General features: G+C 38.9%; 22 non-coding genes across 22 annotated transcripts; all 22 read left to right on the top strand.

The window, feature by feature from the left end:
• Positions 1–712: 712 nt before the first annotated feature.
• TRNAF-GAA (transfer RNA phenylalanine (anticodon GAA)) lies at positions 713–785 on the top strand. The gene has a single exon. It is a non-coding gene; the product is annotated as a tRNA-Phe (tRNA).
• A 595-nt stretch (positions 786–1,380) lies between these two features.
• TRNAF-GAA (transfer RNA phenylalanine (anticodon GAA)) lies at positions 1,381–1,453 on the top strand. The gene has a single exon. It is a non-coding gene; the product is annotated as a tRNA-Phe (tRNA).
• A 142-nt stretch (positions 1,454–1,595) lies between these two features.
• On the top strand, positions 1,596–1,668 carry TRNAF-GAA (transfer RNA phenylalanine (anticodon GAA)). The gene has a single exon. It is a non-coding gene; the product is annotated as a tRNA-Phe (tRNA).
• A 2,205-nt stretch (positions 1,669–3,873) lies between these two features.
• Positions 3,874–3,946, top strand: TRNAF-GAA (transfer RNA phenylalanine (anticodon GAA)). Its single transcript has one exon. It is a non-coding gene; the product is annotated as a tRNA-Phe (tRNA).
• Positions 3,947–4,758: 812 nt separating this feature from the next.
• TRNAF-GAA (transfer RNA phenylalanine (anticodon GAA)) lies at positions 4,759–4,832 on the top strand. Its single transcript has one exon. It is a non-coding gene; the product is annotated as a tRNA-Phe (tRNA).
• Positions 4,833–6,519: 1,687 nt separating this feature from the next.
• On the top strand, positions 6,520–6,592 carry TRNAF-GAA (transfer RNA phenylalanine (anticodon GAA)). The gene has a single exon. It is a non-coding gene; the product is annotated as a tRNA-Phe (tRNA).
• A 595-nt stretch (positions 6,593–7,187) lies between these two features.
• TRNAF-GAA (transfer RNA phenylalanine (anticodon GAA)) lies at positions 7,188–7,260 on the top strand. The gene has a single exon. It is a non-coding gene; the product is annotated as a tRNA-Phe (tRNA).
• Positions 7,261–7,402: 142 nt separating this feature from the next.
• On the top strand, positions 7,403–7,475 carry TRNAF-GAA (transfer RNA phenylalanine (anticodon GAA)). Its single transcript has one exon. It is a non-coding gene; the product is annotated as a tRNA-Phe (tRNA).
• A 1,535-nt stretch (positions 7,476–9,010) lies between these two features.
• On the top strand, positions 9,011–9,083 carry TRNAF-GAA (transfer RNA phenylalanine (anticodon GAA)). Its single transcript has one exon. It is a non-coding gene; the product is annotated as a tRNA-Phe (tRNA).
• Positions 9,084–9,445: 362 nt separating this feature from the next.
• TRNAF-GAA (transfer RNA phenylalanine (anticodon GAA)) lies at positions 9,446–9,518 on the top strand. Its single transcript has one exon. It is a non-coding gene; the product is annotated as a tRNA-Phe (tRNA).
• A 596-nt stretch (positions 9,519–10,114) lies between these two features.
• TRNAF-GAA (transfer RNA phenylalanine (anticodon GAA)) lies at positions 10,115–10,187 on the top strand. The gene has a single exon. It is a non-coding gene; the product is annotated as a tRNA-Phe (tRNA).
• Positions 10,188–10,329: 142 nt separating this feature from the next.
• On the top strand, positions 10,330–10,403 carry TRNAF-GAA (transfer RNA phenylalanine (anticodon GAA)). The gene has a single exon. It is a non-coding gene; the product is annotated as a tRNA-Phe (tRNA).
• Positions 10,404–11,217: 814 nt separating this feature from the next.
• Positions 11,218–11,290, top strand: TRNAF-GAA (transfer RNA phenylalanine (anticodon GAA)). Its single transcript has one exon. It is a non-coding gene; the product is annotated as a tRNA-Phe (tRNA).
• Positions 11,291–12,101: 811 nt separating this feature from the next.
• Positions 12,102–12,175, top strand: TRNAF-GAA (transfer RNA phenylalanine (anticodon GAA)). Its single transcript has one exon. It is a non-coding gene; the product is annotated as a tRNA-Phe (tRNA).
• A 1,687-nt stretch (positions 12,176–13,862) lies between these two features.
• Positions 13,863–13,935, top strand: TRNAF-GAA (transfer RNA phenylalanine (anticodon GAA)). Its single transcript has one exon. It is a non-coding gene; the product is annotated as a tRNA-Phe (tRNA).
• A 595-nt stretch (positions 13,936–14,530) lies between these two features.
• Positions 14,531–14,603, top strand: TRNAF-GAA (transfer RNA phenylalanine (anticodon GAA)). The gene has a single exon. It is a non-coding gene; the product is annotated as a tRNA-Phe (tRNA).
• A 142-nt stretch (positions 14,604–14,745) lies between these two features.
• On the top strand, positions 14,746–14,818 carry TRNAF-GAA (transfer RNA phenylalanine (anticodon GAA)). Its single transcript has one exon. It is a non-coding gene; the product is annotated as a tRNA-Phe (tRNA).
• Positions 14,819–17,022: 2,204 nt separating this feature from the next.
• On the top strand, positions 17,023–17,095 carry TRNAF-GAA (transfer RNA phenylalanine (anticodon GAA)). The gene has a single exon. It is a non-coding gene; the product is annotated as a tRNA-Phe (tRNA).
• Positions 17,096–17,907: 812 nt separating this feature from the next.
• TRNAF-GAA (transfer RNA phenylalanine (anticodon GAA)) lies at positions 17,908–17,981 on the top strand. The gene has a single exon. It is a non-coding gene; the product is annotated as a tRNA-Phe (tRNA).
• Positions 17,982–19,668: 1,687 nt separating this feature from the next.
• On the top strand, positions 19,669–19,741 carry TRNAF-GAA (transfer RNA phenylalanine (anticodon GAA)). The gene has a single exon. It is a non-coding gene; the product is annotated as a tRNA-Phe (tRNA).
• Positions 19,742–20,336: 595 nt separating this feature from the next.
• On the top strand, positions 20,337–20,409 carry TRNAF-GAA (transfer RNA phenylalanine (anticodon GAA)). Its single transcript has one exon. It is a non-coding gene; the product is annotated as a tRNA-Phe (tRNA).
• A 142-nt stretch (positions 20,410–20,551) lies between these two features.
• Positions 20,552–20,624, top strand: TRNAF-GAA (transfer RNA phenylalanine (anticodon GAA)). The gene has a single exon. It is a non-coding gene; the product is annotated as a tRNA-Phe (tRNA).
• Positions 20,625–20,934: the final 310 nt, after the last annotated feature.

Here is a 20,934-nt window from a genome sequence, read left to right as displayed (position 1 = left end):
CATTATTATTTGCCCCAATAAAATAATTTCTTATTAGTAGAGCTTGGCGAAATAGCTCAGTTGTGACAACATTAGACTGAAGATCTAAGGGTGTCTTGTTCAATCCTGGGGTTTAGCATGGTTGGGTGTTTGCTATTGCTACTGAATAGCAATTTAGCAGCAAAAACTGTTGTGTTCAGGTTTTGATCTTGAAAAGCATTTTATGTTATTTCAGTTTGCAAAATCTTTAGCTCCTAAAAAAAGACATTCTTATCAGTATAGCTTGCCAAAATAGCTCAGTTGTGAGAGCAGTAGACTGAAGACCTTAAAATCCCTAGTACGATCATGGGTTTCCACATGTTTGGGTGTTTGCAGTTTGTTACTGAGTAGCAATTCAGCAAAAAGAAATTTAGCAGCAGAAACTTTCATTTTCAGGTTTCGCCCTCTAGGACACTTGATGTTCTTTCAGTTTGCCTTATCTTAAACACCAAAAAATACTTTCTAAACGTCAGACTTACATGCAATAGCTCTTTTGTGAGAGCATTAAACTGAAGATCTAAAGGTCCTGGGTTCGATCCCAGGATTCGGCATATTTAGTTGCGGTATTTTTGTTACAGAATAGCAATTTACCAGCAGAATCTTTCATTATCAGGTGTTGTTCATCAAGAACACTTAATGCTCTTTTTTTTCCCAGCCTAAAACCCCAAATACGGCTTGACATCTTTCACAATTAGCCGAAATAGCTCAGTTGGGAGAGCGTTAGACTGAAGATCTAAAGGTCCCTGGTTCGATCCCGGGTTTTGGCATATTTAGTTGCTGTTTTTTGTTACAGAATAGCAATTTAGCAGCAGAAACTGCCGTGTTCAGGTTCTGATCTTCAAGATCATTTCATGTTATTACAGTTTGCATTATTATTAGCCCCAATGAAAGAATTTCTTATTAGTAGAGCTTGGCGAAATAGCTCAGTTGTGAGAACATTAGACTGAAGATCTAAGGGTGTCTTGTTCAATCCTGGGGTTTAGCATGGTTGGGTGTTTGCTTTTGCTACTGAATAGCAATTTAGCAGCAAAAACTGTTGTTTTCAGTTTTTGATCTTGAAAAACATTTTATGTTATTTCAGTTTGCAAAATCTTTAGCTCCAAAAAAAGACTTTCTTATCAGTATAGCTTGCCAAAATAGCTCAGTTGTGAGAGCAATAGACTGAAGACTTTAAAATCCCTAGTACGATCGTGGGTTTCCACATGTTTGGGTGTTTGCATTTTGTTACTGAGTAGCAATTCAGCAAAAAGAAATTTAGCAGCAGAAACGTTTATTTTCAGGTTTCGCCCTCTAGGACACTTGATGTTCTTTCAGTTTGCCTTATCTTAAACACCAAAAAAGACTTTCCAAATGTCAGACGTAGCTGCAATAGCTCATTTGGGAGAGCATTAGACTGAAGATCTATAAGTCCCTGGTTCGATCCCGGGTTTCGGCATGTTTAGTAGCTGTATTTTTGTTACAGAATAGCAATTTACCAGCAGAATCTTTCATTATAAGGTGTTGCTCTTCAAGAACACTTGATGCTCTTTTTTCCCCAACCTAAAACCCCAAATACGACTTCACATCTGTCACAATTAGCTGAAATAGCTCAGTTGGGAGAGCATTAAACTGAAGATCTAAAGGTCCCTGGTTCGATCCCGGGTTTCGGCATATTTAGTTGCTGTTTTTTTGTTACAGAATAGCAATTTAGCAGCAGAAACTGCCGTGTTCAGGTTCTGGTCTTCAAGAACATTTCATGTTATTACAGTTTGCATTATTATTAGCCCCAATAAAAGAATTTCTTATTAGTAGAGCTTGGCAAAATAGCTCAGTAGTGAGAACATTAGACTGAAGATCTAAGGGTGTCTTGTTCAATCCTGGGGTTTAGCATGGTTGGGTGTTTGCTTTTGCTACTGAATAGCAATTTAGCAGCAAAAACTGTTGTTTTCAGTTTTTGATCTTGAAAAACATTTGATGTTATTTCAGTTTGCAAAATCTTTAGCTCCAAAAAAAGACATTCTTATCAGTATAGCTTGCCAAAATAGCTCAGTTGTGAGAGCAATAGACTGAAGACCTTAAAATCCCTAGTACGATCGTGGGTTTCCACATGTTTGGGTGTTTGCATTTTCTTACTGAGTAGCAATTCAGCAAAAAGAAATTTAGCAGCAGAAACGTTTATTTTCAGGTTTCGCCCTCTAGGACACTAGATGTTCTTTCAGTTTGCCTTATCTTAAACACCAAAAAAGACTTTCCAGATGTCAGACGTAGCTACAATAGCTCATTTGGGAGAGCATTAGACTTAAGATCTATAAGTCCCTGGTTCGATCCCGGGTTTCGGCATGTAAAGTAGCTGTATTTTTGTTACAGAATAGCAATTTACCAGCAGAATCTTTCATTATAAGGTGTTGCTCTACAACATGGGTCTTCAACCTGCGACCCTCCAGCTGCTGTGGAACTACACATCCCAGCATGCCCTGCCTCAGTTTTAGCATACCTTAATAGCAAAACTGTAGCAGGGCATGCTGGGATGTGTAGTTTCACAGCAGCTGGAGGGCCACAGGATGAAGACCCATGCTCTACAAGAACACTTGATGCTCTTTTTTTCCCAACCTAAAACCCCAAATACGACTTCACATCTGTCACAATTAGCCAAAATAGCTCAGTTGGGAGAGCGTTAAGGTGTGTACACACGGTAAGATATTTTCTTCCGATTCTGACTATATAGTCAGAATCGGAAGAAAAGATAGTGCAGATCGCAAGGTGACAGTCACCTTGCGATCCCGATCCGATGCCGATGCGCGGCCCCGCGCGGTCGGCATCGGCAGAAAAAATAGGCTGTGCAGGCAAGTCAATCCTGGCTATCTCTATAGAAGAGATAGTCAGGATTGACATCGCACATAGCCAGCATCGCAAGCACACTCATTATGTGCTTGCGATACTGGCTAAGTGCCGACCCGGCCCCCTGTCGCACGGTGAGAATCGGATAAGTCCGAATCTCACCGTGTGTATGCACCCTAAGACTGAAGATCTAAAGGTCCCTGGTTTGATCCCGGGTTTCGGCATATTTAGCTGCTGTTTTTTTTGTTACAGAATAGCAATTTAGCAGCAGAAAATGCCGTGTTCAGGTTCTGGTCTTCAAGAACATTTCATGTTATTACAGTTTGCATTATTATTAGCCCCAATAAAAGAATTTCTTATTAGTAGAGCTTGGCGAAATAGCTCAGTTGTGACAACATTAGACTGAAGATCTAAGGGTGTCTTGTTCAATCCTGGGGTTTAGCATGGTTGGGTGTTTGCTTTTGCTACTGAATAGCAATTTAGCAGCAAAAACTGTTGTGTTCAGGTTTTGATCTTGAAAAGCATTTTATGTTATTTCAGTTTGCAAAATCTTTAGCTCCTAAAAAAAGACATTCTTATCAGTATAGCTTGCCAAAATAGCTCAGTTGTGAGAGCAATAGACTGAAGACCTTAAAATCCCTAGTACGATCGTGGGTTTCCACATGTTTGGGTGTTTGCAGTTTGTTACTGAGTAGCAATTCAGCAAAAAGAAATTTAGCAGCAGAAACTTTCATTTTCAGGTTTCGCCCTCTAGGAAAATTGATGTTCTTTCAGTTTGCCTTATCTTAAACACCAAAAAAGACTTTCTAAACGTCAGACTTACACGCAATAGCTCTTTTGTGAGAGCATTAAACTGAAGATCTAAAGGTCCTGGGTTCGATCCCAGGATTCGGCATATTTAGTTGCGGTATTTTTGTTACAGAATAGCAATTTACCAGCAGAATCTTTCATTATCAGGTGTTGTTCATCAAGAACACTTAATGCTCTTTTTTTTCCTAGCCTAAAACCCCAAATACGGCTTGACATCTTTCACAATTAGCTGAAATAGCTCAGTTGGGAGAGCGTTAGACTGAAGATCTAAAGGTCCCTGGTTCGATCCCGGGTTTCGGCATATTTAGTTGCTGTTTTTTTTGTTACAGAATAGCAATTTAGCAGCAGAAACTGCCGTGTTCAGGTTCCTGTCTTCAAGATCATTTCATGTTAAAACAGTTTGCATTATTATTAGCCCCAATGAAAGAATTTCTTATTAGTAGAGCTTGGCGAAATAGCTCAGTTGTGAGAACATTAGACTGAAGATCTAAGGGTGTCTTGTTCAATCCTGGGGTTTAGCATGGTTGGGTGTTTGCTTTTGCTACTGAATAGCAATTTAGCAGCAAAAACTGTTGTTTTCAGTTTTTGATCTTGAAAAACATTTTATGTTATTTCAGTTTGCAAAATCTTTAGCTCCAAAAAAAGACTTTCTTATCAGTATAGCTTGCCAAAATAGCTCAGTTGTGAGAGCAATAGACTGAAGACCTTAAAATCCCTAGTACGATCGTGGGTTTCCACATGTTTGGGTGTTTGCATTTTGTTACTGAGTAGCAATTCAGCAAAAAGAAATTTAGCAGCAGAAACGTTTATTTTCAGGTTTCGCCCTCTAGGACACTTGATGTTCTTTCAGTTTGCCTTATCTTAAACACCAAAAAAGACTTTCTAAATGTCAGACGTAGCTGCAATAGCTCATTTGGGAGAGCATTAGACTGAAGATCTATAAGTCCCTGGTTTGATCCCGGGTTTCGGCATGTTTAGTAGCTGTATTTTTGTTACAGAATAGCAATTTACCAGCAGAATCTTTCATTATCAGGTGTTGCTCTTCAAGAACACTTGATGCTCTTTTTTTCCCAACCTAAAACCCCAAATACGACTTCACATCTTTCACAATTAGCCGAAATAACTCAGTTGGGAGAGCGTTAGACTGAAGAACTAAAGGGTCCCTGGTTCGATCCCGGGTTTCGGCATATTTAGTTGCTGTTTTTTTGTTACAGAATAGCAATTTAGCAGCAGAAACTGCCGTGTTCAGGTTCTGGTCTTCAAGATCATTTCATGTTATTACAGTTTGCATTATTATTAGCCCCAATAAAAGAATTTCTTATTAGTAGAGCTTGGCGAAATAGCTCAGTTGTGACAACATTAGACTGAAGATCTAAGGGTGTCTTGTTCAATCCTGGGGTTTAGCATGGTTGGGTGTTTGCTTTTGCTACTGAATAGCAATTTAGCAGCAAAAACTGTTGTTTTCAGTTTTTGATCTTGAAAAACATTTTATGTTATTTCAGTTTGCAAAATCTTTAGCTCCAAAAAAAGACTTTCTTATCAGTATAGCTTGCCAAAATAGCTCAGTTGTGAGAGCAATAGACTGAAGACCTTAAAATCCCTAGTACGATCGTGGGTTTCCACATGTTTGGGTGTTTGCAGTTTGTTACTGAGTAGCAATTCAGCAAAAAGAAATTTAGCAGCAGAAACGTTTATTTTCAGGTTTCGCCCTCTAGGACACTTGATGTTCTTTCAGTTTGCCTTATCTTAAACACCAAAAAAGACTTTCCAAATGTCAGACGTAGCTGCAATATCTCATTTGGGAGAGCATTAGACTGAAGATCTATAAGTCCCTGGTTCGATCCCTGGTTTCGGCATGTTTAGTAGCTGTATTTTTGTTACAGAATAGCAATTTACCAGCAGAATCTTTCATTATCAGGTGTTGCTCTTCAAGAACACCTGATGCTCTTTTTTTCCCAACCTAAAACCCCAAATACGACTTCACATCTGTCACAATTAGCCGAAATAGCTCAGTTGGGAGAGCGTTAGACTGAAGAACTAAAGGATCCCGGGTTTCGGCATATTTAGTTACTGTTTTTTTTGTTACAGAATAGCAATTTAGCAGCAGAAACTGCCGTGTTCAGGTTCTGGTCTTCAAGAACATTTCATGTTATTACAGTTTGCATTATTATTTGCCCCAATAAAATAATTTCTTATTAGTAGAGCTTGGCGAAATAGCTCAGTTGTGACAACATTAGACTGAAGATCTAAGGGTGTCTTGTTCAATCCTGGGGTTTAGCATGGTTGGGTGTTTGCTATTGCTACTGAATAGCAATTTAGCAGCAAAAACTGTTGTGTTCAGGTTTTGATCTTGAAAAGCATTTTATGTTATTTCAGTTTGCAAAATCTTTAGCTCCTAAAAAAAGACATTCTTATCAGTATAGCTTGCCAAAATAGCTCAGTTGTGAGAGCAGTAGACTGAAGACCTTAAAATCCCTAGTACGATCATGGGTTTCCACATGTTTGGGTGTTTGCAGTTTGTTACTGAGTAGCAATTCAGCAAAAAGAAATTTAGCAGCAGAAACTTTCATTTTCAGGTTTCGCCCTCTAGGACACTTGATGTTCTTTCAGTTTGCCTTATCTTAAACACCAAAAAATACTTTCTAAACGTCAGACTTACATGCAATAGCTCTTTTGTGAGAGCATTAAACTGAAGATCTAAAGGTCCTGGGTTCGATCCCAGGATTCGGCATATTTAGTTGCGGTATTTTTGTTACAGAATAGCAATTTACCAGCAGAATCTTTCATTATCAGGTGTTGTTCATCAAGAACACTTAATGCTCTTTTTTTTCCCAGCCTAAAACCCCAAATACGGCTTGACATCTTTCACAATTAGCCGAAATAGCTCAGTTGGGAGAGCGTTAGACTGAAGATCTAAAGGTCCCTGGTTCGATCCCGGGTTTTGGCATATTTAGTTGCTGTTTTTTGTTACAGAATAGCAATTTAGCAGCAGAAACTGCCGTGTTCAGGTTCTGATCTTCAAGATCATTTCATGTTATTACAGTTTGCATTATTATTAGCCCCAATGAAAGAATTTCTTATTAGTAGAGCTTGGCGAAATAGCTCAGTTGTGAGAACATTAGACTGAAGATCTAAGGGTGTCTTGTTCAATCCTGGGGTTTAGCATGGTTGGGTGTTTGCTTTTGCTACTGAATAGCAATTTAGCAGCAAAAACTGTTGTTTTCAGTTTTTGATCTTGAAAAACATTTTATGTTATTTCAGTTTGCAAAATCTTTAGCTCCAAAAAAAGACTTTCTTATCAGTATAGCTTGCCAAAATAGCTCAGTTGTGAGAGCAAAAGACTGAAGACTTTAAAATCCCTAGTACGATCGTGGGTTTCCACATGTTTGGGTGTTTGCATTTTGTTACTGAGTAGCAATTCAGCAAAAAGAAATTTAGCAGCAGAAACGTTTATTTTCAGGTTTCGCCCTCTAGGACACTTGATGTTCTTTCAGTTTGCCTTATCTTAAACACCAAAAAAGACTTTCCAAATGTCAGACGTAGCTGCAATAGCTCATTTGGGAGAGCATTAGACTGAAGATCTATAAGTCCCTGGTTCGATCCCGGGTTTCGGCATGTTTAGTAGCTGTATTTTTGTTACAGAATAGCAATTTACCAGCAGAATCTTTCATTATAAGGTGTTGCTCTTCAAGAACACTTGATGCTCTTTTTTTCCCAACCTAAAACCCCAAATACGACTTCACATCTGTCACAATTAGCTGAAATAGCTCAGTTGGGAGAGCATTAAACTGAAGATCTATAAGTCCCTGGTTCGATCCCGGGTTTCGGCATGTAAAGTAGCTGTATTTTTGTTACAGAATAGCAATTTACCAGCAGAATCTTTCATTATAAGGTGTTGCTCTACAACATGGGTCTTCAACCTGCGACCCTCCAGCTGCTGTGGAACTACACATCCCAGCATGCCCTGCCTCAGTTTTAGCATACCTTAATAGCAAAACTGTAGCAGGGCATGCTGGGATGTGTAGTTTCACAGCAGCTGGAGGGCCACAGGATGAAGACCCATGCTCTACAAGAACACTTGATGCTCTTTTTTTCCCAACCTAAAACCCCAAATACGACTTCACATCTGTCACAATTAGCCAAAATAGCTCAGTTGGGAGAGCGTTAAGGTGTGTACACACGGTAAGATATTTTCTTCCGATTCTGACTATATAGTCAGAATCGGAAGAAAAGATAGTGCAGATCGCAAGGTGACAGTCACCTTGCGATCCCGATCCGATGCCGATGCGCGGCCCCGCGCGGTCGGCATCGGCAGAAAAAATAGGCTGTGCAGGCAAGTCAATCCTGGCTATCTCTATAGAAGAGATAGTCAGGATTGACATCGCACATAGCCAGCATCGCAAGCACACTCATTATGTGCTTGCGATACTGGCTAAGTGCCGACCCGGCCCCCTGTCGCACGGTGAGAATCGGATAAGTCCGAATCTCACCGTGTGTATGCACCCTAAGACTGAAGATCTAAAGGTCCCTGGTTTGATCCCGGGTTTCGGCATATTTAGCTGCTGTTTTTTTTGTTACAGAATAGCAATTTAGCAGCAGAAAATGCCGTGTTCAGGTTCTGGTCTTCAAGAACATTTCATGTTATTACAGTTTGCATTATTATTAGCCCCAATAAAAGAATTTCTTATTAGTAGAGCTTGGCGAAATAGCTCAGTTGTGACAACATTAGACTGAAGATCTAAGGGTGTCTTGTTCAATCCTGGGGTTTAGCATGGTTGGGTGTTTGCTTTTGCTACTGAATAGCAATTTAGCAGCAAAAACTGTTGTGTTCAGGTTTTGATCTTGAAAAGCATTTTATGTTATTTCAGTTTGCAAAATCTTTAGCTCCTAAAAAAAGACATTCTTATCAGTATAGCTTGCCAAAATAGCTCAGTTGTGAGAGCAATAGACTGAAGACCTTAAAATCCCTAGTACGATCGTGGGTTTCCACATGTTTGGGTGTTTGCAGTTTGTTACTGAGTAGCAATTCAGCAAAAAGAAATTTAGCAGCAGAAACTTTCATTTTCAGGTTTCGCCCTCTAGGAAAATTGATGTTCTTTCAGTTTGCCTTATCTTAAACACCAAAAAAGACTTTCTAAACGTCAGACTTACACGCAATAGCTCTTTTGTGAGAGCATTAAACTGAAGATCTAAAGGTCCTGGGTTCGATCCCAGGATTCGGCATATTTAGTTGCGGTATTTTTGTTACAGAATAGCAATTTACCAGCAGAATCTTTCATTATCAGGTGTTGTTCATCAAGAACACTTAATGCTCTTTTTTTCCTAGCCTAAAACCCCAAATACGGCTTGACATCTTTCACAATTAGCTGAAATAGCTCAGTTGGGAGAGCGTTAGACTGAAGATCTAAAGGTCCCTGGTTCGATCCCGGGTTTCGGCATATTTAGTTGCTGTTTTTTTTGTTACAGAATAGCAATTTAGCAGCAGAAACTGCCGTGTTCAGGTTCCTGTCTTCAAGATCATTTCATGTTAAAACAGTTTGCATTATTATTAGCCCCAATGAAAGAATTTCTTATTAGTAGAGCTTGGCGAAATAGCTCAGTTGTGAGAACATTAGACTGAAGATCTATAAGTCCCAGGTTCGATCCCGGGTTTCGGCATGTTTAGTAGCTGTATTTTTGTTACAGAATAGCAATTTACCAGCAGAATCTTTCATTATAAGGTGTTGCTCTTCAAGAACACTTGATGCTCTTTTTTTCCCAACCTAAAACCCCAAATACGACTTCACATCTGTCACAATTAGCTGAAATAGCTCAGTTGGGAGAGCATTAAACTGAAGATCTAAAGGTCCCTGGTTCGATCCCGGGTTTCGGCATATTTAGTTGCTGTTTTTTTGTTACAAAATAGCAATTTAGCAGCAGAAACTGCCGTGTTCAGGTTCTGGTCTTCAAGAACATTTCATGTTATTACAGTTTGCATTATTATTAGCCCCAATAAAAGAATTTCTTATTAGTAGAGCTTGGCAAAATAGCTCAGTAGTGAGAACATTAGACTGAAGATCTAAGGGTGTCTTGTTCAATCCTGGGGTTTAGCATGGTTGGGTGTTTGCTTTTGCTACTGAATAGCAATTTAGCAGCAAAAACTGTTGTTTTCAGTTTTTGATCTTGAAAAACATTTTATGTTATTTCAGTTTGCAAAATCTTTAGCTCCAAAAAAAGACATTCTTATCAGTATAGCTTGCCAAAATAGCTCAGTTGTGAGAGCAATAGACTGAAGACCTTAAAATCCCTAGTACGATCGTGGGTTTCCACATGTTTGGGTGTTTGCATTTTCTTACTGAGTAGCAATTCAGCAAAAAGAAATTTAGCAGCAGAAACGTTTATTTTCAGGTTTCGCCCTCTAGGACACTTGATGTTCTTTCAGTTTGCCTTATCTTAAACACCAAAAAAGACTTTCCAAATGTCAGACGTAGCTGCAATAGCTCATTTGGGAGAGCATTAGACTGAAGATCTATAAGTCCCTGGTTCGATCCCGGGTTTCGGCATGTTTAGTAGCTGTATTTTTGTTACAGAATAGCAATTTACCAGCAGAATCTTTCATTATCAGGTGTTGCTCTTCAAGAACACCTGATGCTCTTTTTTTCCCAACCTAAAACCCCAAATACGACTTCACATCTGTCACAATTAGCCGAAATAGCTCAGTTGGGAGAGCGTTAGACTGAAGAACTAAAGGGTCCCTGGTTCGATCCCGGGTTTCGGCATATTTAGTTGCTGTTTTTTTTGTTACAGAATAGCAATTTAGCAGCAGAAACTGCCGTGTTCAGGTTCTGGTCTTCAAGAACATTTCATGTTATTACAGTTTGCATTATTATTTGCCCCAATTAAATAATTTCTTATTAGTAGAGCTTGGCGAAATAGCTCAGTTGTGACAACATTAGACTGAAGATCTAAGGGTGTCTTGTTCAATCCTGGGGTTTAGCATGGTTGGGTGTTTGCTATTGCTACTGAATAGCAATTTAGCAGCAAAAACTGTTGTGTTCAGGTTTTGATCTTGAAAAGCATTTTATGTTATTTCAGTTTGCAAAATCTTTAGCTCCTAAAAAAAGACATTCTTATCAGTATAGCTTGCCAAAATAGCTCAGTTGTGAGAGCAGTAGACTGAAGACCTTAAAATCCCTAGTACGATCGTGGGTTTCCACATGTTTGGGTGTTTGCAGTTTGTTACTGAGTAGCTATTCAGCAAAAAGAAATTTAGCAGCAGAAACTTTCATTTTCAGGTTTCGCCCTCTTGGACACTTGATGTTCTTTCAGTTTGCCTTATCTTAAACACCAAAAAAGACTTTCTAAACGTCAGACTTACACGCAATAGCTCTTTTGTGAGAGCATTAAACTGAAGATCTAAAGGTCCTGGGTTCGATCCCTGGATTCGGCATATTTAGTTGCGGTATTTTTGTTACAGAATAGCAATTTACCAGCAGAATCTTTCATTATCAGGTGTTGTTCATCAAGAACACTTAATGCTCTTTTTTTCCCCAGCCTAAAACCCCAAATACGGCTTGACATCTTTCACAATTAGCCGAAATAGCTCAGTTGGGAGAGTGTTAGACTGAAGATCTAAAGGTCCCTGTTTCGAACCCGGGTTTCCGCATATTTAGTTGCTGTTTTTTTGTTACAGAATAGCAATTTAGCAGCAGAAACTGCCGTGTTCAGGTTCTGGTCTTCAAGATCATTTCATGTTATTACAGTTTGCATTATTATTAGCCCCAATAAAAGAATTTCTTATTAGTAGAGCTTGGCGAAATAGCTCAGTTGTGAGAACATTAGACTGAAGATCTAAGGGTGTCTTGTTCAATCCTGGGGTTTAGCATGGTTGGGTGTTTGCTTTTGCTACTGAATAGCAATTTAGCAGCAAAAACTGTTGTTTTCAGTTTTTGATCTTGAAAAACATTTTATGTTATTTCAGTTTGCAAAATCTTTAGCTCCAAAAAAAGACTTTCTTATCAGTATAGCTTGCCAAAATAGCTCAGTTGTGAGAGCAATAGACTGAAGACCTTAAAATCCCTAGTACGATCGTGGGTTTCCACATGTTTGGGTGTTTGCATTTTGTTACTGAGTAGCAATTCAGCAAAAAGAAATTTAGCAGCAGAAACGTTTATTTTCAGGTTTCGCCCTCTAGGACACTTGATGTTCTTTCAGTTTGCCTTATCTTAAACACCAAAAAAGACTTTCTAAATGTCAGACGTAGCTGCAATAGCTCATTTGGGAGAGCATTAGACTGAAGATCTATAAGTCCCTGGTTTGATCCCGGGTTTCGGCATGTTTAGTAGCTGTATTTTTGTTACAGAATAGCAATTTACCAGCAGAATCTTTCATTATCAGGTGTTGCTCTTCAAGAACACTTGATGCTCTTTTTTTCCCAACCTAAAACCCCAAATACGACTTCACATCTTTCACAATTAGCCGAAATAACTCAGTTGGGAGAGCGTTAGACTGAAGAACTAAAGGGTCCCTGGTTCGATCCTGGGTTTCGGCATATTTAGTTGCTGTTTTTTTGTTACAGAATAGCAATTTAGCAGCAGAAACTGCCGTGTTCAGGTTCTGGTCTTCAAGATCATTTCATGTTATTACAGTTTGCATTATTATTAGCCCCAATAAAAGAATTTCTTATTAGTAGAGCTTGGCGAAATAGCTCAGTTGTGACAACATTAGACTGAAGATCTAAGGGTGTCTTGTTCAATCCTGGGGTTTAGCATGGTTGGGTGTTTGCTTTTGCTACTGAATAGCAATTTAGCAGCAAAAACTGTTGTTTTCAGTTTTTGATCTTGAAAAACATTTTATGTTATTTCAGTTTGCAAAATCTTTAGCTCCAAAAAAAGACTTTCTTATCAGTATAGCTTGCCAAAATAGCTCAGTTGTGAGAGCAATAGACTGAAGACCTTAAAATCCCTAGTACGATCGTGGGTTTCCACATGTTTGGGTGTTTGCAGTTTGTTACTGAGTAGCAATTCAGCAAAAAGAAATTTAGCAGCAGAAACGTTTATTTTCAGGTTTCGCCCTCTAGGACACTTGATGTTCTTTCAGTTTGCCTTATCTTAAACACCAAAAAAGACTTTCCAAATGTCAGACGTAGCTGCAATATCTCATTTGGGAGAGCATTAGACTGAAGATCTATAAGTCCCTGGTTCGATCCCTGGTTTCGGCATGTTTAGTAGCTGTATTTTTGTTACAGAATAGCAATTTACCAGCAGAATCTTTCATTATCAGGTGTTGCTCTTCAAGAACACCTGATGCTCTTTTTTTCCCAACCTAAAACCCCAAATACGACTTCACATCTGTCACAATTAGCCGAAATAGCTCAGTTGGGAGAGCGTTAGACTGAAGAACTAAAGGATCCCGGGTTTCGGCATATTTAGTTACTGTTTTTTTTGTTACAGAATAGCAATTTAGCAGCAGAAACTGCCGTGTTCAGGTTCTGGTCTTCAAGAACATTTCATGTTATTACAGTTTGCATTATTATTTGCCCCAATAAAATAATTTCTTATTAGTAGAGCTTGGCGAAATAGCTCAGTTGTGACAACATTAGACTGAAGATCTAAGGGTGTCTTGTTCAATCCTGGGGTTTAGCATGGTTGGGTGTTTGCTATTGCTACTGAATAGCAATTTAGCAGCAAAAACTGTTGTGTTCAGGTTTTGATCTTGAAAAGCATTTTATGTTATTTCAGTTTGCAAAATCTTTAGCTCCTAAAAAAAGACATTCTTATCAGTATAGCTTGCCAAAATAGCTCAGTTGTGAGAGCAGTAGACTGAAGACCTTAAAATCCCTAGTACGATCATGGGTTTCCACATGTTTGGGTGTTTGCAGTTTGTTACTGAGTAGCAATTCAGCAAAAAGAAATTTAGCAGCAGAAACTTTCATTTTCAGGTTTCGCCCTCTAGGACACTTGATGTTCTTTCAGTTTGCCTTATCTTAAACACCAAAAAATACTTTCTAAACGTCAGACTTACATGCAATAGCTCTTTTGTGAGAGCATTAAACTGAAGATCTAAAGGTCCTGGGTTCGATCCCAGGATTCGGCATATTTAGTTGCGGTATTTTTGTTACAGAATAGCAATTTACCAGCAGAATCTTTCATTATCAGGTGTTGTTCATCAAGAACACTTAATGCTCTTTTTTTTCCCAGCCTAAAACCCCAAATACGGCTTGACATCTTTCACAATTAGCCGAAATAGCTCAGTTGGGAGAGCGTTAGACTGAAGATCTAAAGGTCCCTGGTTCGATCCCGGGTTTTGGCATATTTAGTTGCTGTTTTTTGTTACAGAATAGCAATTTAGCAGCAGAAACTGCCGTGTTCAGGTTCTGATCTTCAAGATCATTTCATGTTATTACAGTTTGCATTATTATTAGCCCCAATGAAAGAATTTCTTATTAGTAGAGCTTGGCGAAATAGCTCAGTTGTGAGAACATTAGACTGAAGATCTAAGGGTGTCTTGTTCAATCCTGGGGTTTAGCATGGTTGGGTGTTTGCTTTTGCTACTGAATAGCAATTTAGCAGCAAAAACTGTTGTTTTCAGTTTTTGATCTTGAAAAACATTTTATGTTATTTCAGTTTGCAAAATCTTTAGCTCCAAAAAAAGACTTTCTTATCAGTATAGCTTGCCAAAATAGCTCAGTTGTGAGAGCAATAGACTGAAGACTTTAAAATCCCTAGTACTATCGTGGGTTTCCACATGTTTGGGTGTTTGCATTTTGTTACTGAGTAGCAATTCAGCAAAAAGAAATTTAGCAGCAGAAACGTTTATTTTCAGGTTTCGCCCTCTAGGACACTTGATGTTCTTTCAGTTTGCCTTATCTTAAACACCAAAAAAGACTTTCCAAATGTCAGACGTAGCTGCAATAGCTCATTTGGGAGAGCATTAGACTGAAGATCTATAAGTCCCTGGTTCGATCCCGGGTTTCGGCATGTTTAGTAGCTGTATTTTTGTTACAGAATAGCAATTTACCAGCAGAATCTTTCATTATAAGGTGTTGCTCTTCAAGAACACTTGATGCTCTTTTTTCCCCAACCTAAAACCCCAAATACGACTTCACATCTGTCACAATTAGCTGAAATAGCTCAGTTGGGAGAGCATTAAACTGAAGATCTAAAGGTCCCTGGTTCGATCCCGGGTTTCGGCATATTTAGTTGCTGTTTTTTTGTTACAGAATAGCAATTTAGCAGCAGAAACTGCCGTGTTCAGGTTCTGGTCTTCAAGAACATTTCATGTTATTACAGTTTGCATTATTATTAGCCCCAATAAAAGAATTTCTTATTAGTAGAGCTTGGCAAAATAGCTCAGTAGTGAGAACATTAGACTGAAGATCTAAGGGTGTCTTGTTCAATCCTGGGGTTTAGCATGGTTGGGTGTTTGCTTTTGCTACTGAATAGCAATTTAGCAGCAAAAACTGTTGTTTTCAGTTTTTGATCTTGAAAAACATTTGATGTTATTTCAGTTTGCAAAATCTTTAGCTCCAAAAAAAGACATTCTTATCAGTATAGCTTGCCAAAATAGCTCAGTTGTGAGAGCAATAGACTGAAGACCTTAAAATCCCTAGTACGATCGTGGGTTTCCACATGTTTGGGTGTTTGCATTTTCTTACTGAGTAGCAATTCAGCAAAAAGAAATTTAGCAGCAGAAACGTTTATTTTCAGGTTTCGCCCTCTAGGACACTAGATGTTCTTTCAGTTTGCCTTATCTTAAACACCAAAAAAGACTTTCCAGATGTCAGACGTAGCTACAATAGCTCATTTGGGAGAGCATTAGACTGAAGATCTATAAGTCCCTGGTTCGATCCCGGGTTTCGGCATGTAAAGTAGCTGTATTTTTGTTACAGAATAGCAATTTACCAGCAGAATCTTTCATTATAAGGTGTTGCTCTAAACATGGGTCTTCAACCTGCGACCCTCCAGCTGCTGTGGAACTACACATCCCAGCATGCCCTGCCTCAGTTTTAGCATACCTTAATAGCAAAACTGTAGCAGGGCATGCTGGGATGTGTAGTTTCACAGCAGCTGGAGGGCCACAGGATGAAGACCCATGCTCTACAAGAACACTTGATGCTCTTTTTTTCCCAACCTAAAACCCCAAATACGACTTCACATCTGTCACAATTAGCCAAAATAGCTCAGTTGGGAGAGCGTTAAGGTGTGTACACACGGTAAGATATTTTCTTCCGATTCTGACTATATAGTCAGAATCGGAAGAAAAGATAGTGCAGATCGCAAGGTGACAGTCACCTTGCGATCCCGATCCGATGCCGATGCGCGGCCCCGCGCGGTCGGCATCGGCAGAAAAAATAGGCTGTGCAGGCAAGTCAATCCTGGCTATCTCTATAGAAGAGATAGTCAGGATTGACATCGCACATAGCCAGCATCGCAAGCACACTCATTATGTGCTTGCGATACTGGCTAAGTGCCGACCCGGCCCCCTGTCGCACGGTGAGAATCGGATAAGTCCGAATCTCACCGTGTGTATGCACCCTAAGACTGAAGATCTAAAGGTCCCTGGTTTGATCCCGGGTTTCGGCATATTTAGCTGCTGTTTTTTTTGTTACAGAATAGCAATTTAGCAGCAGAAAATGCCGTGTTCAGGTTCTGGTCTTCAAGAACATTTCATGTTATTACAGTTTGCATTATTATTAGCCCCAATAAAAGAATTTCTTATTAGTAGAGCTTGGCGAAATAGCTCAGTTGTGACAACATTAGACTGAAGATCTAAGGGTGTCTTGTTCAATCCTGGGGTTTAGCATGGTTGGGTGTTTGCTTTTGCTACTGAATAGCAATTTAGCAGCAAAAACTGTTGTGTTCAGGTTTTGATCTTGAAAAGCATTTTATGTTATTTCAGTTTGCAAAATCTTTAGCTCCTAAAAAAAGACATTCTTATCAGTATAGCTTGCCAAAATAGCTCAGTTGTGAGAGCAATAGACTGAAGACCTTAAAATCCCTAGTACGATCGTGGGTTTCCACATGTTTGGGTGTTTGCAGTTTGTTACTGAGTAGCAATTCAGCAAAAAGAAATTTAGCAGCAGAAACTTTCATTTTCAGGTTTCGCCCTCTAGGAAAATTGATGTTCTTTCAGTTTGCCTTATCTTAAACACCAAAAAAGACTTTCTAAACGTCAGACTTACACGCAATAGCTCTTTTGTGAGAGCATTAAACTGAAGATCTAAAGGTCCTGGGTTCGATCCCAGGATTCGGCATATTTAGTTGCGGTATTTTTGTTACAGAATAGCAATTTACCAGCAGAATCTTTCATTATCAGGTGTTGTTCATCAAGAACACTTAATGCTCTTTTTTTTCCTAGCCTAAAACCCCAAATACGGCTTGACATCTTTCACAATTAGCTGAAATAGCTCAGTTGGGAGAGCGTTAGACTGAAGATCTAAAGGTCCCTGGTTCGATCCCGGGTTTCGGCATATTTAGTTGCTGTTTTTTTTGTTACAGAATAGCAATTTAGCAGCAGAAACTGCCGTGTTCAGGTTCCTGTCTTCAAGATCATTTCATGTTAAAACAGTTTGCATTATTATTAGCCCCAATGAAAGAATTTCTTATTAGTAGAGCTTGGCGAAATAGCTCAGTTGTGAGAACATTAGACTGAAGATCTAAGGGTGTCTTGTTCAATCCTGGGGTTTAGCATGGTTGGGTGTTTGCTTTTGCTACTGAATAGCAATTTAGCAGCAAAAACTGTTGTTTTCAGTTTTTGATCTTGAAAAACATTTTATGTTATTTCAGTTTGCAAAATCTTTAGCTCCAAAAAAAGACTTTCTTATCAGTATAGCTTGCCAAAATAGCTCAGTTGTGAGAGCAATAGACTGAAGACCTTAAAATCCCTAGTACGATCGTGGGTTTCCACATGTTTGGGTGTTTGCATTTTGTTACTGAGTAGCAATTCAGCAAAAAGAAATTTAGCAGCAGAAACGTTTATTTTCAGGTTTCGCCCTCTAGGACACTTGATGTTCTTTCAGTTTGCCTTATCTTAAACACCAAAAAAGACTTTCTAAATGTCAGACGTAGCTGCAATAGCTCATTTGGGAGAGCATTAGACTGAAGATCTATAAGTCCCTGGTTTGATCCCGGGTTTCGGCATGTTTAGTAGCTGTATTTTTGTTACAGAATAGCAATTTACCAGCAGAATCTTTCATTATCAGGTGTTGCTCTTCAAGAACACTTGATGCTCTTTTTTTCCCAACCTAAAACCCCAAATACGACTTCACATCTTTCACAATTAGCCGAAATAACTCAGTTGGGAGAGCGTTAGACTGAAGAACTAAAGGGTCCCTGGTTCGATCCTGGGTTTCGGCATATTTAGTTGCTGTTTTTTTGTTACAGAATAGCAATTTAGCAGCAGAAACTGCCGTGTTCAGGTTCTGGTCTTCAAGATCATTTCATGTTATTACAGTTTGCATTATTATTAGCCCCAATAAAAGAATTTCTTATTAGTAGAGCTTGGCGAAATAGCTCAGTTGTGACAACATTAGACTGAAGATCTAAGGGTGTCTTGTTCAATCCTGGGGTTTAGCATGGTTGGGTGTTTGCTTTTGCTACTGAATAGCAATTTAGCAGCAAAAACTGTTGTTTTCAGTTTTTGATCTTGAAAAACATTTTATGTTATTTCAGTTTGCAAAATCTTTAGCTCCAAAAAAAGACTTTCTTATCAGTATAGCTTGCCAAAATAGCTCAGTTGTGAGAGCAATAGACTGAAGACCTTAAAATCCCTAGTACGATCGTGGGTTTCCACATGTTTGGGTGTTTGCAGTTTGTTACTGAGTAGCAATTCAGCAAAAAGAAATTTAGCAGCAGAAACGTTTATTTTCAGGTTTCGCCCTCTAGGACACTTGATGTTCTTTCAGTTTGCCTTATCTTAAACACCAAAAAAGACTTTCCAAATGTCAGACGTAGCTGCAATATCTCATTTGGGAGAGCATTAGACTGAAGATCTATAAGTCCCTGGTTCGATCCCTGGTTTCGGCATGTTTAGTAGCTGTATTTTTGTTACAGAATAGCAATTTACCAGCAGAATCTTTCATTATCAGGTGTTGCTCTTCAAGAACACCTGATGCTCTTTTTTTCCCAACCTAAAACCCCAAATACGACTTCACATCTGTCACAATTAGCCGAAATAGCTCAGTTGGGAGAGCGTTAGACTGAAGAACTAAAGGATCCCGGGTTTCGGCATATTTAGTTACTGTTTTTTTTGTTACAGAATAGCAATTTAGCAGCAGAAACTGCCGTGTTCAGGTTCTGGTCTTCAAGAACATTTCATGTTATTACAGTTTGCATTATTATTTGCCCCAATAAAATAATTTCTTATTAGTAGAGCTTGGCGAAATAGCTCAGTTGTGACAACATTAGACTGAAGATCTAAGGGTGTCTTGTTCAATCCTGGGGTTTAGCATGGTTGGGTGTTTGCTATTGCTACTGAATAGCAATTTAGCAGCAAAAACTGTTGTGTTCAGGTTTTGATCTTGAAAAGCATTTTATGTTATTTCAGTTTGCAAAATCTTTAGCTCCTAAAAAAAGACATTCTTATCAGTATAGCTTGCCAAAATAGCTCAGTTGTGAGAGCAGTAGACTGAAGACCTTAAAATCCCTAGTACGATCATGGGTTTCCACATGTTTGGGTGTTTGCAGTTTGTTACTGAGTAGCAATTCAGCAAAAAGAAATTTAGCAGCAGAAACTTTCATTTTCAGGTTTCGCCCTCTAGGACACTTGATGTTCTTTCAGTTTGCCTTATCTTAAACACCAAAAAATACTTTCTAAACGTCAGACTTACATGCAATAGCTCTTTTGTGAGAGCATTAAACTGAAGAGCTAAAGGTCCTGGGTTCGATCCCAGGATTCGGCATATTTAGTTGCGGTATTTTTGTTACAGAATAGCAATTTACCAGCAGAATCTTTCATTATCAGGTGTTGTTCATCAAGAACACTTAATGCTCTTTTTTTTCCCAGCCTAAAACCCCAAATACGGCTTGACATCTTTCACAATTAGCCGAAATAGCTCAGTTGGGAGAGCGTTAGACTGAAGATCTAAAGGTCCCTGGTTCGATCCCGGGTTTTGGCATATTTAGTTGCTGTTTTTTGTTACAGAATAGCAATTTAGCAGCAGAAACTGCCGTGTTCAGGTTCTGATCTTCAAGATCATTTCATGTTATTACAGTTTGTATTATTATTAGCCCCAATGAAAGAATTTCTTATTAGTAGAGCTTGGCGAAATAGCTCAGTTGTGAGAACATTAGACTGAAGATCTAAGGGTGTCTTGTTCAATCCTGGGGTTTAGCATGGTTGGGTGTTTGCTTTTGCTACTGAATAGCAATTTAGCAGCAAAAACTGTTGTTTTCAGTTTTTGATCTTGAAAAACATTTTATGTTATTTCAGTTTGCAAAATCTTTAGCTCCAAAAAAAGACTTTCTTATCAGTATAGCTTGCCAAAATAGCTCAGTTGTGAGAGCAAAAGACTGAAGACTTTAAAATCCCTAGTACGATCGTGGGTTTCCACATGTTTGGGTGTTTGCATTTTGTTACTGAGTAGCAATTCAGCAAAAAGAAATTTAGCAGCAGAAACGTTTATTTTCAGGTTTCGCCCTCTAGGACACTTGATGTTCTTTCAGTTTGCCTTATCTTAAACACCAAAAAAGACTTTCCAAATGTCAGACGTAGCTGCAATAGCTCATTTGGGAGAGCATTAGACTGAAGATCTATAAGTCCCTGGTTCGATCCCGGGTTTCGGCATGTTTAGTAGCTGTATTTTTGTTACAGAATAGCAATTTACCAGCAGAATCTTTCATTATAAGGTGTTGCTCTTCAAGAACACTTGATGCTCTTTTTTTCCCAACCTAAAACCCCAAATACGACTTCACATCTGTCACAATTAGCTGAAATAGCTCAGTTGGGAGAGCATTAAACTGAAGATCTATAAGTCCCTGGTTCGATCCCGGGTTTCGGCATGTAAAGTAGCTGTATTTTTGTTACAGAATAGCAATTTACCAGCAGAATCTTTCATTATAAGGTGTTGCTCTACAACATGGGTCTTCAACCTGCGACCCTCCAGCTGCTGTGGAACTACACATCCCAGCATGCCCTGCCTCAGTTTTAGCATACCTTAATAGCAAAACTGTAGCAGGGCATGCTGGGATGTGTAGTTTCACAGCAGCTGGAGGGCCACAGGATGAAGACCCATGCTCTACAAGAACACTTGATGCTCTTTTTTTCCCAACCTAAAACCCCAAATACGACTTCACATCTGTCACAATTAGC

This window comes from Pseudophryne corroboree, chromosome 4, assembly GCF_028390025.1.
Source record: "Pseudophryne corroboree isolate aPseCor3 chromosome 4, aPseCor3.hap2, whole genome shotgun sequence".
NCBI lineage: Eukaryota > Metazoa > Chordata > Amphibia > Anura > Myobatrachidae > Pseudophryne > Pseudophryne corroboree.
Note: the sequence above shows the minus strand (reverse complement) of the source record. Positions and strands in the feature narration are given on the sequence as shown.